This window comes from Helianthus annuus, chromosome 2, assembly GCF_002127325.2.
Source record: "Helianthus annuus cultivar XRQ/B chromosome 2, HanXRQr2.0-SUNRISE, whole genome shotgun sequence".
NCBI classification, from domain to species: domain Eukaryota; kingdom Viridiplantae; phylum Streptophyta; class Magnoliopsida; order Asterales; family Asteraceae; genus Helianthus; species Helianthus annuus.
In genome coordinates this window covers 124,814,566-124,830,642 of record NC_035434.2, presented here as the reverse complement: position 1 = coordinate 124,830,642, position 16,077 = coordinate 124,814,566, and the positions used below count along the sequence as shown (strand labels likewise).

The window sequence follows — 16,077 nt, the reverse complement described above, 5'->3', positions numbered from 1 at the left end:
ATCCTCATGCTAACAGTTGTTTTCATTGAATTTAATGTTATCTTGCAGGAATGTCTAGCAGGATCCGCTCTTAGCATTTCAAACAAGGGACGCGTCTTTACAACTTTGGCATATGCTTAATCAGAGATGAACGTTGTAGAGGATATGGAAACTCGGCATGATTTAAGGGCGATAATTTAGGCTAGATTTACTTTTATTTCTAAAGGGGTAATGAGCTGATTGTTAGTCTATTTACCTAAAATAGGTCACTCACACTTGTATATATAACACTCTTCCCCATTCGGAAGACACACAACACATTTCTCACACGCTTAGACACTCGATACTATAGTGATCCTTGTACTCAGCTCATTATCATCCGAAGTTGTAACCATTTTTTGTTATATTGAAGTTTGGTGATCGGTAGTTGCCATCACCCGAGGTTTTTTATGCCGGAGATCATTCATTGATCAAGGGCTTTTTCCTCGTATAAATCCTTGTGTCACTTGCATATTTCTCACTAAAGTGATCCTTTACTTTTTCAACAAACCAAGCATCATTCCCCGTTTACTTAGAGTTTGGTTGCATTATCCTTGTGTGATTTTTGACCAAAACACTTATATCCTCTGGGATCTTCAAGGATGATCCTAGATTGGCCAATGCATCAGCTTCTGTATTTTCCTCCCTTGGTACCTGTGTCAAACTGAAAGAAACAAAGGAGAGTGCCAATTCTTTGACTATCTCTAAATATTTGGTTAGTTTTTCACCTTTAACAGCATAGGATCCATTAAAGTGATTAGTAATTAACAATGAATCCACGTATACCTCAAGATACCTGATCCCCATATGCTTAGCAATTTGCAAACCAGCGATTAAGGCTTCATATTCAGCCTCATTATTAGTGGCTTGGAACTCACAAGCTATGGAATGGGGTATTATGTCCCCCTGTGGCGATTTAAGTAGTATACCAAGCCCCGTGCCTTTAACATTTGAGGATCCGTCAGTATGTAGTATCCAAGGATCCTTGGTTTCATCCAGCTGCTGGACTTCCAATTCGGCTTCCTTTTGTAAATCACTACTGAAATCAGCCACAAAGTCTGCTAATGCTTGGGATTTGATGGCTGTTCTAGGCTCATATCTTATATCATGGGCACTAAGCTTTACTGCCCACTTAGCCATTCTGCCGGACATCTCTGGTTTCTGCTTTTGAGGATACCGCAAGGTATAAGGATAACACATCTCCTTTTTCTGGTTTCATCAATGCTGGTGCTGAGGACATGTATTCTTTTAGGGCTTGTAAAGCATTCTCATGCTTTTCAGTCCATTCGAATTTCTTGTTCTTTCTTAGGATATCATAGAATTCTTTACACTTTTCTGAGGATTTGGATATAAATCTGTTTAAAGCTGCTATCCTGCCTGTTAGTCTTTGCACATCCTTAGCGTTGGCAGGGGATTTGATATTCACCAATGCTTTGATTTGTTCCGGGCTTGCTTCAATACCCCTCTAGGTTACCATATATCCTAAGAATTTACCTGCTTTAACACCAAAGTGACATTTTGAAGGATTAAGCTTCATGTTATAATTATCAAGGATATCAAATGCTTCCTCCAAGTCCCTTAGGTGATCCTCAGCTTTTTTGGATTTCACCACCATATCGTCTATGTACACTTCCATAGTTTGTCCAATTTGATCTTTGAACATTATATTCACTAGCCTTTGATATGTTGCACCTTCATTTCTTAATCCAAAAGGCATAGCAATATAACAATATAAACCGGTTGGGGTCATAAAGGCCGTATCCTCTTGGTCAGATGGTTCCATCTGGATTTGTTGGAATCCAGATGATGCATCCATAAAGGTTAACAGTTCATTACCCGCCGTTGCATCCACCATGGAGTCAATGTGGGGTAATGGGAAAGGATCCTTGGGACATGCCTTATTCAAATCAGTGAAATCGACACATACCCTCCACTTTCCATTTTTCTTTTGAACAACAACCACATTGGCTAACCATTTTGGATACTTCACTTCTCTAATCATACCTGCTCGTAGTAATCTTTCTACCTCTTCCTGGATAATGGCATTTCTTTCTGGTGCAAACTTCTTCCTTTTTTGATGGATTGGTTTGACTGACCTATCAATGCCAAGTTTATGAATGATAATATCCTTAGATATACCTGTCATATCCTCATGTTTCCATGCAAAGGTAGATTTTCTTCTTTTGAGGAAGGATACTATGTTTTCTTTCATTTTATCAAGGATCCCTGATCCGATGTAGATTTTAGATTCAGGATCATCAGGATCCAAGAGGATTTCGTCCACATCCTGCTCTCTTGCCTCCAAGACACCCCTTGGAGGATACTTTAATTGCTATTGCTCCCTTGATTTCGAGGCTGGCTTCATTGATGAGGTGTAACAATCCTTAGCCTCCTGCTGATCACTATCGATCTTGATTATTCCCCAAGGGCTAGGGAGCTTCACACATTGATGGTAGGTGGATGGGACTGCCTTCATATCGTGTATCCAGGGCCTGCCAAGGATAACATTACAACAAGACAAACAATCAATAACACAAAATTTCTGATAATTATGTAATCCTTCCACGTAAATTGGGAGTTTGATGTCCCCCCAGGGTTTTCTTAGTTTCGCCACTAAATCCTACAAGCACGGAGGATCTTGGTGTGATATCTGATTCCGGGATACCCACTTTCTTCAGAACATCAAGCTGGATAATGTTTACTGAGCTTCCTCCGTCAATAAGGATCCTGCGGACAAAATGGTTAGAAATAAAAAGAGTAATAACTAAACTATCATGATGAGGATCCTGGATGTTAATTCTATCATCCTCATCAAAGGTTATGATTTTTCCTTCCGAGACACTCGATGTTCGAATAGGTCTTTCTCCGTTATCCATTTTAGCTTCCTTTGCATGCCTTTTAGCTGCTGAGAAGGATGTACCACAGATGTCTGATCCTCCAGATATAAAGTTGATCACTTGTGCATCTACTGGAGGAGCTGGAGCTTTCTTAGGGATCCTTTCAGGGTCCTGAGTCCTTTGCTTTTTTCTTCCCAACAATTCTTTCAAATGCCCCTTGCTCAGCAGATATCCAATTTCCTTTCGTAATGCGATGCATTCCTCTGTCAAATGCCCAAAATCTTCATGGTATGCACCACTTTGATTTATCTTTAGTTGCGGCTGTTTTGTCATTTTTTCTGGGCCATCTGGCCTTTCTCCTAGATTCTGCATTGCAAGGATTAGTTCATGATTATCAACGGAAAAACAGTATTCAGAAATTGGAGGATAATCTTCATCATCCTCTTCTTGGTCTACAGCATGCACATTCTAATTGTCAGTTCTGTTATAGGATTTGAATTTGTTGCTTTTGAAAGAGGATCCTTGCTTCTCTTGTTTTGAGGATCCTACTTGTCTCTCCTGGATCCTCTTGTCATCCTCTAGCCGGATGAACCTGAGTGCCCGAGTCCTTACTTCGTCTAGGTTCCTGCATGGTGTCATAACAAGATCATCATAGAACAATGAATCCTTAAGCAATCCCATCTTGAAGGCCTCAACAGCTGTGGCCACATCCAAGTTAGGAATGTCCAAGGATTCTTTACTAAATTTGGTTATATAATCCCTTAATGATTCATTATGACGCTGAGTTATCCTATATAAATCACTAGTCAATCGTTCAAATTTTCTGCTACAAGAAAATTGATTATTGAATAGGTTAACTAAATTAGCAAACGAAGTAGTAGAGTAAGGGGGAAGACTTAGCAGCCATTTAAGAGCTGATCCAGTAAGAGTGGATCCAAATCCCTTGCACAGGCATGCTTCCTTTAACCTTTCTGGAATAGGATTGATCTCCATCCTCTCCCTGTATTGTGCTATGTGTTCCTCAGGATCCGTTGTACCATCATACAGCTTCATAGTAGGGATATGGAATCTTTTGGGTATCTCAGCATCACAAATTGGTGGTGCAAAACGAGATACCTTATGGCTTCCATCTGCAATCTCCGGGATAGGTTTGACTATCCCTGGAACACTTGATATCATATCCTTCAGTTTTTGTAGTTCTCTGGCCATAGCATGATTGATACCTGTATCCTGTATGAATCCATGGTTAGTGGTAAGAGAATTATTAAAAGTATTACCTCCCATCGGGTTCAAGTTAGGAACATTGGATGTGAATCCATATTGCTGGGATTCTGGGATGATGGATGGACCAGTGGAAGCAATGGACTGCATCAGAATAAAATCTCCTTGATGGACATCTGGACTTCCTGTTTGCAAATTCTTCAAGGATCCTGGTATCTGAAGGGATCCTTGAATATGGGATGATCCTGGAACTAAGGAGGATCCTTGAACCTGGGATAATCCTGGAACGAAGGAGGATCCTTGAACCTGGGATAATCCTGGAACGAAGGAGGATCCTGAGTTCATGAAGGATCCCATATGCTGAGTATAGGATCCTGCCGGTTGGAAATATGATCCTGATGCCTGAGTCACTATTGCTGGGCCGAAATGCACTCCTCTTAATCCACCCATATGTTGAACGTCTGGGGCCTCTGATGGCTGTGAAGTAACCATCGGAGTATCAAAATTCAAAGATTTGGGCATTAGTGGGGAATGATCCTCTGCCGTTTTCTTTTGCCTTTTGAGATCTCCGATTTCCTTGAGGATCCTGTCATTAGTTTCATCCTGCTGTTGCATACGATCCCTCATCTGCAAAATCAAAGTAAATATATCACTAGTACTGGGAGCAGAAGAAGTTAGAGCAGAAGATGAAGGTTTAGAGAAGATAGGAGTTGGTCTCTTCTCAGCATTTTTCTGAGATCCAGCTGGTGGTGGAGGCAAAGGTGGAATGCCATTAGATGAATTGACTGCAGACATCGCTGTGGAAGTATTTTTCAACGACGAAGCCATGCAACACTTCCGGAATGATCACCAACAGAAAAATTTCCTTATGAATGAAGCACCAATTGCCCCACGGTGGGCGCCAAACTGTTTTGTTCAAAAATCACTTAAAGATAATGCAACCAAACTTTATGTAAACGGGGAATGATGCTTGGTATGATGAACAAAATGAAGGATCACTCGAATGTAAAATGCACAAGTGACACAAGGATTTATACGAGGAAAAAGCCCTTGATCAATGAATGATCTCCGGCATAAAAAACCTCGGGTGATGGAAACTACCGATCACCAAACTTCAATATGACAAATAATGGTTACAACTTCGGATGGTAACGAGCTAGGTACAAGGATCACTATAGTATCGTATGCTAAAGCGTGTGAGAAATGTGTGTTGTGTTTTCCGAATGTTCAAGAGTGCCATTTATACAAGTGTGTGTGGTTCTATTTTAGGCAAATCACCTAACTACTAGCTCGTTACCCCTTTAGAAATAGAAGTAAATTTAGCCTAAATAATCGCCCTTGAATTGTGCTGAGTTTCCATATTTGTCATAACGTCCATCTTTGATTATGCATGTGCGAGATTAGCGTGATAGATTCCTTGTTTACGTTGCTAAGACCGGATCCAACTCGTAATTCCTGCAAGATAATATTAAGTCCAAAGAGAATAGTCATTAGTATGAGGATCCTTGGAATGATCCGTGATCCTGATCCTGGAGCTCCTCTGAGGATCACTATCTGCCAAAGAAACAAGGATCACTTGTTAGGATCACATGTTAGGATCACATGTAAGGATCATAGGTCATAAAAATCCAGCCCTAACAATAAGAAACAGGGATCCTTCTATAAAAATAATAGATCCAAGCCCTATTTGAAAACAGATAACCAAAACATACACGCGATGGAACAAGATGGAGACAAAGAAGAATATCCTAAGATATTAGAATATTGCTTATTCGTTGATAATAGTGAACTTTGCAGAATTTAGGTGAAAAGGTGAGGTGGCCAAGGAAGAACGATAAGTCAAACCCCTTTAAGGATATATCCAAATGATGTGCATACCATGAGGATTTTGGGCACTTAACAGATGAATGCATTGCACTAAGGAGGGAGATAGGATACCTTCTCAGCAAGGGTCATTTGAAAAAATTGCTGGGTAGAAAAAAATCAAGGACCCAGGATCCCGAGAATGTCCCAGAAAGGGTTGTTCCACCTCTATCAGACACCCAAGTGATCAACATTATTTCTGGAGGATCAGATATTTGTGGAACTTCTTTCTCAGCAGCTAAGAGACACGCTAAGGATACCAAACAGGAGAATGGTGACAGATCCATCAGGACTTCCACGTTGACGGATCAAAAATTAATATCCTTTGACGAGAATGATAGGGTCAACATCCAGGATCCTCACCAAGACGGTTTGGTTATAACACTATTTATTTCTAACCATTTTGTTCGCAGGATTCTTATAGACGGACGAAGCTCCGTGAATATCATATAGCTTGATGTGCTCAAGAAAATGAATATTCCAGAGTCTGAGATAATACCAAGATCCTTATAAGTACTTGTTGGGTTCAGTGGTGAAACCAAGGATACATTGGCGTACATCAAACTACACACACACACACACACACACATATATATATATATATATATATATATATATATATATATATATATATATATATATATATATATATATATATATATATATATATATATGGAGAAAGAGAGAGAGAGAGAGAGAGATAGAGAGATAGAGAGAGAGAGAGAGAGAGTTAACTCTATCAAAAAATTCTATGTTATTGACAGTTTGTCTTGTTGTAATGTGATTCTTGGTAGGCCCTGGATCCACGAGATGAAGGTTGTTCCTTCAACATATCAACAGTGTATGAAACTTCCAACTCCTTGGAGAGTGGTGAAGATAGATAGTGACCAGCAGGAAGCTAAAAATTGCTACACCAAGCCAGCTTCAAAAACAAGAGTAACATATCAATTACAAAAACCTCCAAGAGATGTAATGCAAGTAAGGGAATAGGATATCAAAGAGGTAATTTTGGAACCTGAGGATGTTGACATTAAGGTATTCATAGGATTTAGGGATCCTTCATACTATCGAAAAAGATCTCATATCCTTCCTTAAAAGAAGAAAATCAACCTTTGCATGGAAGCACAAAGATATGACATGTATTTACAAAGATGTCAGTAGACATAAACTAGGTATAGACAAATCTTTCAGGTCTATCCACCAGAAAAGGAGGAAATTTGCGCCTGAGAGAAATGTCATTATACAAGAGGAGGTAAATAAACTCCTAAAAGCATGTATGATTAAGGAAGTAAAATATCCTAGATAGTTAGCCAATGTTTTGATGTAATTTTCAACGTAAACGATAAAAATTCACATTTTGATATTTTTTTTCGGAATCGAGTCTGGTGAACTATAATACGTTTTCATGCTTATTTTTTGTGTACGTTTTCGATTGGTCTATTTTTGATGTAAAAAAGTCCGGTCGAATAGAATACGTTTTCACTCGATGGTATAAATCCAAATTATAGTACGTTTTGACACCGCTAAGTCTTGATGCAAAGGTAAGGATGATATAGCGGTTAGATGGAACACTCACTAAACGAACCAACTCGGGTTCGATCCCGTTTCTTTTGTAACCACAATGCTTTAGATTGGATACATCGAAACACGCGTTTTCTTATGGTTAACACATCACATAACATCCCGACCAACCCGAACTTTAAATGGTCCGGTTATCGGGTCACTTTTTCCTGACAAAAAACCCGAACAATCCGACCCGAAAAACCCGAAACACGAAACCTAAAAAAAAACCCGAGCATTTATTGTTTTTTTATAGAAGTGTTTAGAGTCTTTAATAGATTAAACACTAAGTTTTGGGACTTTTAAATATAATAATATCATATTGTTAACTAATCTTTGAACTTTGATGATATTTTTAAAATAACAATATGAATTTTGATGCTATTTTGTAAAAAAAAAACATTTATTTTCATTTTACATCTAAACCCAAAACCGAATAACCCGACCCGAGCTATCCCGAACCCGAATAACCCAAACCCGAACTTTAAAATGGGTTGGTTATCGTGTCAATTTTTCCTAAAGAAAAACCCGAACAACCCGAATTGAAAAACCCGAAACCCGATGAACACCCCTATTTGTCACAATTCCATCCTTTTGATGGATGGATGTTAGGTAGGAGCTCTCAGTTCATTCTAAGGATATCCGGGGTGGTCTCGGCAAATGCATCGGCAAAAGGATACGCCGCACAGGGAGTCTACCGCCATCAAAGATATGTCACGCGGTAAAAGGATTTGCGGGGAAGAGTTACTACTAGAAAATCTGAAACTTCTTACACCAGTTTTCCTAGGAAATGCGTCATAAAATTGGTTTTTCTACGCATTTATGACAAACACCTGATGTAGGAAAACAGCTCGTAGAAACCCGTTTTCAACGCATTTCCTATGCAACTTCCTACACATTTTCTACGAAACTACTACGTCGCAAATTGTTACGAATCTCCTACAATATATTTAATTATTATCTTTTAGGATTTATTTTTTTGGCTACACATTTCTGACCAAAAAAAAATTAAAAAATTTTAATACAACATTATTTGTGACCCAGTTTCTACAAATAAATTAGAAGTGTTGTTACAGATTTCCTAGGAAACTGAGTATTTTTTGTGATCCACTTCCTACAAATAAATTAGAAGTGTTGTTACAAATTTCTGAGGAAACTGAGTATTTTTTTGTGACCCACTTCCTACAAAAAAATAAGATGTGTTGTTACAATTTTCCGAGGAAACTGAGTATTTTTGTATCCCAAATCCGACAAATAAATAAGAAGCGTTGTTACAAATTTATGAGGAAAGTGAGTATGTTTTGTGACAAATATCTGAAAAAATAAAGAAAAAAGGTCTACTATTTTTGACCCTTTTCCGACAAAAGCTTTTTATGTTGTGACACATTTCCAACCACCTAATTTATTAAATTAAAAAATTGCAAAAAAAGAATTAATATTTCTGCATTTTTCTGACGAAAAATTCCAGAAATAATTTGTAATACCAAAAACCTGTTTTACAAAATTCACCGAAGTTACAATGACATAAATTCAAAAATCATGTGTCACAATGCAAGTTCCAATATGTTTAGACCGTAAGCCAATATAATTCAACGTAATTCCAAAAAGATATCAAAAACTACATCTAATTAGAGGGAGGACGCCAATTCTTCATAAATTCTTGAAGTTGTTTTTTAAGTTCTTCCCTTGCTTTCCTTTCTTCGTCAAGACGAGTTGCAAGTAGATTCCTTTCTTCTTCTAAATTTATCAAAAACAAAAGTTATTAGTTTGAATACATTAGAGGCTGGTTGATAATGTCCAGACGAGTTGCAAGTTCTTCTTCTAAATTTATCAAAAACAAAAGTTATTAGTTTGAATACATTAGAGGCTGGTTGATATTATATTGAAGAATAAATACTGCCAACGCATCTCCTGGTCTATTATAAAGTCTCATTTAGATTTTCCTAAACATCCTATAAATAAATCATTCTCTCCCATACTTCTTATTAATAATCGTTCTCTAAATTGGTACACAAGAAAAATTAATAAAAAGAAATCAACTCCTAAAGGGAAAAATTACTCTATTACTAATAAAAGTATCTTTTAGTTTATCCTTAGTAATATTCAAAGATACTTAAGCAACCGCAGACTTACACACGGATACTTTTATTTGTTAACGGGGACCAACAATTGGCCTTTCTAATTGACAAGTCATTTTTAAAATTCATATTAACCAATATAATTTATTATAGTCAATGAATAAAACCTAACAGTGATACTAAACAAAAACAAGAAGATAAATGAGTAATACGAATAAAAGTAGTACAACATTTAACCAGTTATATCAGCAATGTAAAAAATCATACATACAAACATACCCAGTTGTATCAATGCATAAACTATTAATTAGGGCTTCAAATTTCAAAATATCAGATTAGGGCTTCAAACTTAGAACTAAAGAACAGAAGTTCAAGAAATAAAATCAAATCAAAAACACAAACCTTGTGCTTCAAATGCAATATTGAGGAACGAGCCCCTGCAGATTCTTGGATACAAACCGCCGATGGGAACTAGCGGCGAGCAAACGAGCGGCGTGCTCCGATTTGTGAACAAAAGATCGAACTTGCTGAACGGATGGGAGGTGTAGGGTTTATGTTGGTTCGTGTAATGTAGAGAAGAGGAAGGGGTGGGAACTGATGTGGGTTCGTCTAATGGGGGTGTTTGGGATTTCTTTTAAAAGTGACTTTTGGAGCTTATAAGGACTTTTGAGAAGGAAAAGGAAATCCAAACATCATCTGAGAAGAACTTTTGAAGCATAAGAAATTCCAAACACCATGAAAAAAGGACTTTCAGTACTAATTATGTCTTCAAAAAGGAGTTTTTGAGAAGTAACGATTTCTCACTTCTGGATTTGAGAAGGATTTTTGAGAAGAAGAAGTTGAAAAGGAATCCCAAACACCCCCAATGTAGAGAAGAGGAAGAGATGGAACTGATAATGAGGATGTATTTTGAAAAGTTTTTAAGTGATATGGTAAAATGATAAATTAAAAAGTTTTTAAGTGATGTGCTTTTTTATTCTAGAGTAAACTACAATTTTACCCCCTGAGGTTTAGGCTAATTGGCACACTGATCCTCTCTAACGAAATAATTGCAATTCCCCTCCCCCAACGTTATTGTTATGTCGCAAAATTACCCACTGCTATCAAATAAGTTAACAGATCTGTTAACTGGGATGTGAAATGACTATTTTACCCTTTCATATTACCCCCTATAGTTGGTTCTACTCTGTAATATTACCCATGGTGTAAAATGACTAAATTGTCCTTTCTTATTACCCCCTGTGGTTTGTTGTACTCTGCAATATTACCCCCCGGTGTTAAATAGTTCTTGCAAACCTTACCCCCTACAGAAAAAAAAACCTTTCCCGCCTAAACCACCATCAGCCGCCATCACCCACCTCCACCACCATCAGCCGCCACCACCCACCTCCACCTCCATCGCCGCTACCCACTTCCACCTCATCTCATCCACCACCCACCTCAACCAGTTAAATATACACAACCCATCCCCTTTTCTTTCTGATTTTCCCGCCAAAAACAATAAAGTGAAACCGGAGAGAGGAGGAAGAAGAACCCTAGCACAGCAGATCGATGGCAACGGCGGACGAAGTTCACATCTTCGATAACGATCTCAAGGTTTAATTTCTTCTCTTCTCATTTCTACTTTCAGTGATTGCTTGAACTTGAATTTACAGTCTCAAAATCAGTTACCAAATCTAATGTATAATTTGTCGAGAATCTCAATTGAAAACAATACATGTCTGTGTATATATTGAAATCTTCTTTCACACACAAAGACCTAGGTAATTACCGTTCCATGGAAGGGCTAACTGTTTATCATTTATAAATATCATTTATCAATATTTAATCAGTCAAATAAGTTACCTTCAACCTTCATCATTGACAGCAACCATCGACCTGCAACTGCCATCTCCGATTATTTTCACATTCAACCTTCATCATCGTCATCGTTCACCTGCAACAACCGCCGACCACCGCCTATTCTCTGTTCATCGTTTTCACCAACCAAACCATCATCACCGGCGGGTAATGGCGGCTAATGGTGGTTGAGGTGGTTTTAGAAATAAGATCTGCAAATTTGAGGGAAAAAGGTTAGGGTTTCGAGATGAAGATCGCCGGAGATGAAGATCGCCGGAGATGAAGATCGCCAGAGATGTGGAGGAGCGGTGTGGGAAGGTGGGGGGTAAGAGTGCTTGGAGTCTCAAATGTATAGGGGGTTGTAATATATAAGATACAAAAGTATAGTGGAACTGACCTATATACCTTTTGACCGTTACTTAATTATGTTGACTTTTAACAGAAGTTAACGGTAGGGGGTAATCTTGCGACATAACAACAACATTGGGGGGGGGGGGTGTGGAATTGCAATTATTTCGTTAGAGGGGGTCAGAGTGCCAATCGGCCTAAACCCCAGGGGGTAAACTTGCAGTTTACTCTTTATTCTAAATATTTATATATATAACCCTGGGCTTATAGCTCAGTGGTTGGGCAATGAGGGTGATAAACCCATCGAGGGGGTTTGATCCTGAGCCACACCCCGGTTTTCATCCGTCTGTTGCTACAGCGAGGCAACTCGTGTGGAGGCTGTATGGTTTCCGAGAGAACGTCGTAACCAAGTCTGACCAACCCAGCGCGAGCCCTGTTAAAACAACGTAAGTCCGGGCAGATCTTGGCTAGGGCCGCCGTTTAGGCGTTGTGAAATTGGGTAAATAAAAAAAGAAAGTCACCATTAAAAAAATCTATTTATATATATATATATATATATATATATATATATATATATATTTGAATCAAATATTGTCATAGAGTTTATGATTATACAATTTTAGTTGGGATGTATATTAAATATTCGTAAGTTTTATTTTTGGGTTAGCAATATTTTATATTTAATGTATAGAATATATGACATCTGTGATAACCCTCACCAAAACAGGTATCCGTATAAATTAATTAATATTTAATTAATGCTTAATTACTGTGCTTGCTTACAATTGTGGTTAAACTGCTACCTGATTTCTGATACATACATATTCATGCATCATACTTTACTACTGTCACTCCATTATTTACACACAAAACTATAGTGACAAACTTGATGCACAAAAGCACAGTTAGCACAATGAACGGATAACTCAGTAAACATGCCGACACAGCCAGCACCGGACAGACACTGTCTCTGAGGCCAGTATGAGCCGGGAATAGATTACTACACTGGTAGGGAGTGTAGGGAGGAGAGGATTGTAAAACTGCGTCACTAGGTGATCGTTATAGTGACCGGATGTGCCTAAAACATGCTTTAATTACAGAATTCTGCACTATGTTACAAAATTCAGCATCTAACTTAACTAGTAAAGTGCAAAAACATGGGAAAATAATACTAGACACTTTCTAAAGTGTCGGGTATTCATTGTGTCACTAAAACACTATAAAAGACACTTTAAATGCTTATTTAGCACTTTAACGGGTCAATATCCAACCGAACAACCGGACTTTACCCGGAACATGAAAATATTGTCAATGACATTGTTTACACTTTTCTGAGCTAGTTAGGGACCCCGAACACCCTAACACCCGTTATATTACATAATACACATAATACTCTAATTAATACCTTTAGAACCTAACTAGAACATAACCATCCAATTGAAATCTAACCAATAACCCCCCCCCCCCCCCCCTCAACCGATCGGTTTCCCCATGTGGGGACACACTCCACATTTTTAATTATTTTATTTCATGTTGTCGGCCGAAACCATCATCCCACATCCACCCATCATCAACTTTGGTCCTTGCTATTTTACATACACACAAAGGTGAAAGGTGACACGCAAGGAGACCCAGTGCTTTCGGAAACTCAAGAACCTCTCTACGTTGCTTTTATCCACCTTGTTTACCCTTTGATTCTTCCCTAGCCACGAGCTAGTAGTAAGTGCTTCTAAACACTCTCTTGTTCTTGTTTAAAGTGGTTAATAAGAGATTTAACGGTTAAAACTCAAGAACATACAAGATCAAAACTAAAAGTCTTGAAAGAATGATGAACTAGTTGGATAAAGAGTAACTAGTGGTGTAAATCTTGTGAATCTTGTTTAAATGAAATTATTTTATGTTGTTTGATGCTAGTAGTGGGATGGATCATCATCTAACCATGCTAGATCATGTTCATGGAACATGAACTAGTAATATGTTAAGTGTAAAAGTTGTATGATGATGAACCCTTCCACACAAAAACATGAACTTGTGTAAAAGTGATATTTCATGTAAAATAGAGTTCTAAACTAGCAGATCTAAGGATCTACAAGTGGTTTTTCGGAAGAACCAACAAAAATATACAAGTCTTGTTTAAAAACCGGATCTTGTATAAACTACAAGCTTTTTAGTGAAAAAGCAAGAATGTAAACACTTGTGTAACAAAAGATTTAACAAAGAAATATTTTCATAAATTTTGACTAGAAGTTGTAAGACTACATATTCTTTAAAAATAAAGCTTCCAAGAAACTGATTTTATTTTTAAAGATGCCAAGATCCGCTAAATATGTTAGGAAGTTACTACGTATTTTTACAAAACTTACAAGTTCATGAGTTTGCGATTTATATTTATTTTTGACAAGTTTGATATTGGAATATTGTATATTGATGATTGGAAAAATTGATTGATTGAATTTTGAAAAGAAAATGATACGCTTGTAAGCGTGGCCACCTCCAGTTACAGAGGAAACTCTGGCGAAATTTTTTCAGAAAATAACACTTAGAAATATTTTGTGACAAGTGGTTATAAATACATTTTTGACTTATTTTTCAAACAAACTTCGCCATAATTTTTATTATCAAAATAACCAAGTGTCGGAGGTGGAATTTTCGTAAATAAAACTTGTTAAATATATATCTAGGATATATATATTTCATAGTAAAATGCTTGTGTGATTTTATGATTATTTTGTGAACTAGGTATGTTATTTTTAAAGTAAAAATAATATAACTTGAATACATTGAGAAGTAACGACTCCAAAATAATACCAACGCCCTCACAAATAAATATTTAGGTTATACCGGTATTATTATTACCACACGAACTCTAAATTGTAACTTATGTATTTTCGAAAAATACTCTTAAATGTGTATTTTGATAAAGTATTATTTTGGAAATTGTATGAAATAAAATATAATATTTTTGGGAAAAATATGTATATTTTGGAGATAGAATAATTTAGACAAATGATTTAAAATATACTTTTTAAGTGAGACTTAAAAATATATTTTCGGAATTATAAAACGCACATGTATGAAAACCCCCATCCTTGGGAAGGAATATAATAATTAAGAAGTGTAAATACGAAATAGTTGTCTAACTATTTCCCAAAAACGTTAAACCTTAAGCCAAGCCACGACCGTCCGTCTAATAGAAATTAGTACGTGTAGGTCGTCACGCAGCAGGTTGATTGGGATTTACTATTTCGAGACGAACTTCAGTGAGTTCATGTCCCCCCTTTTCTCTTAACTGTTTTCAGCTTTTATACTTCGGGGGTGAAATACATGTTACAATGTTTACGGATACTTTTATACATGGTATGGTTAGCGTAAGGAGGGTTACTACTTAGATCATGTGAGTGGGTAGGCGGAAACTGGAGGCCATTAATCCTCATTGTAGGACCGAGGGTCATTAGCGGTAGATCTATCTGGGTGTAGCGAGCCAAACTCCAGGCCCAACAGAACGGACCTCGGGGTGACTTTGAGCCCGACGCAAAAATCTGCTAGGTTTGAGTCTTCCTACTGCACTTCACACATATCAATGGCCTTGCAAACCATTGGTGATCTCTTTATTTCCTTATTTGCTACATACCAGGGATTTTTCATACTTACAAATGCATTACAAAGGTTTTACATGCTCACTTTCACATGAACTCGCTCAACATTTTTGTTGATTTTTCAAACTTACATGTATTTCAGGGAATTAGGGATCTGACGAGGTATGCTATGTCTTCATGCTACGTAGAGAAGTGATGTCATCCACGTTTAGAGATTGTGACTTTTGCCTGGACGAGTCACAAGTCTTAAACGGTGTTTAATTTATGTTTGTGGTTGTGTCCTATGAACAAGATTTTATTTTGTTGGGTTGTATTCTCGTTGCATGTGTCGACTTTAAACAATGTTGTCATATTTTACTCTTAAAACTTGAATCAATGGATGGACATCACGGTTTTATTTTCATATAGCTTTGTTGTGGTTAAGCTATGGTATTAAGAAGTCACACCAAATAAACCCACGCTTCCGCAAAGCCAGGGTGTGACAACATCACTTTAAAAATATCAGTAATTAAAGCTTATGAATTTATAATGTTATTCAACCAAAAAATGAAAATACAAACATAGATTTATTCCCGACTAGGCGCCGATTATCCTCGATTTTTGGTACCGGTATTGTCATATGATATTTCGGTGTTACTAGTTAACATATGCTGGTTTTTGGCGATTTTTACCAGGGCGATACCGGTATTTGAATGTAAAATTTGGTATACCATATCG

General features: G+C 37.3%; 1 long non-coding RNA gene across 1 annotated transcript; it reads left to right on the top strand.

The window, feature by feature from the left end:
• Positions 1 to 10,653: 10,653 nt before the first annotated feature.
• On the top strand, positions 10,654 to 15,765 carry LOC118486628. The gene is made up of 2 exons (XR_004879249.1): positions 10,654 to 11,173; positions 15,503 to 15,765. It is a non-coding gene; the product is annotated as an uncharacterized LOC118486628 (long non-coding RNA).
• Positions 15,766 to 16,077: the final 312 nt, after the last annotated feature.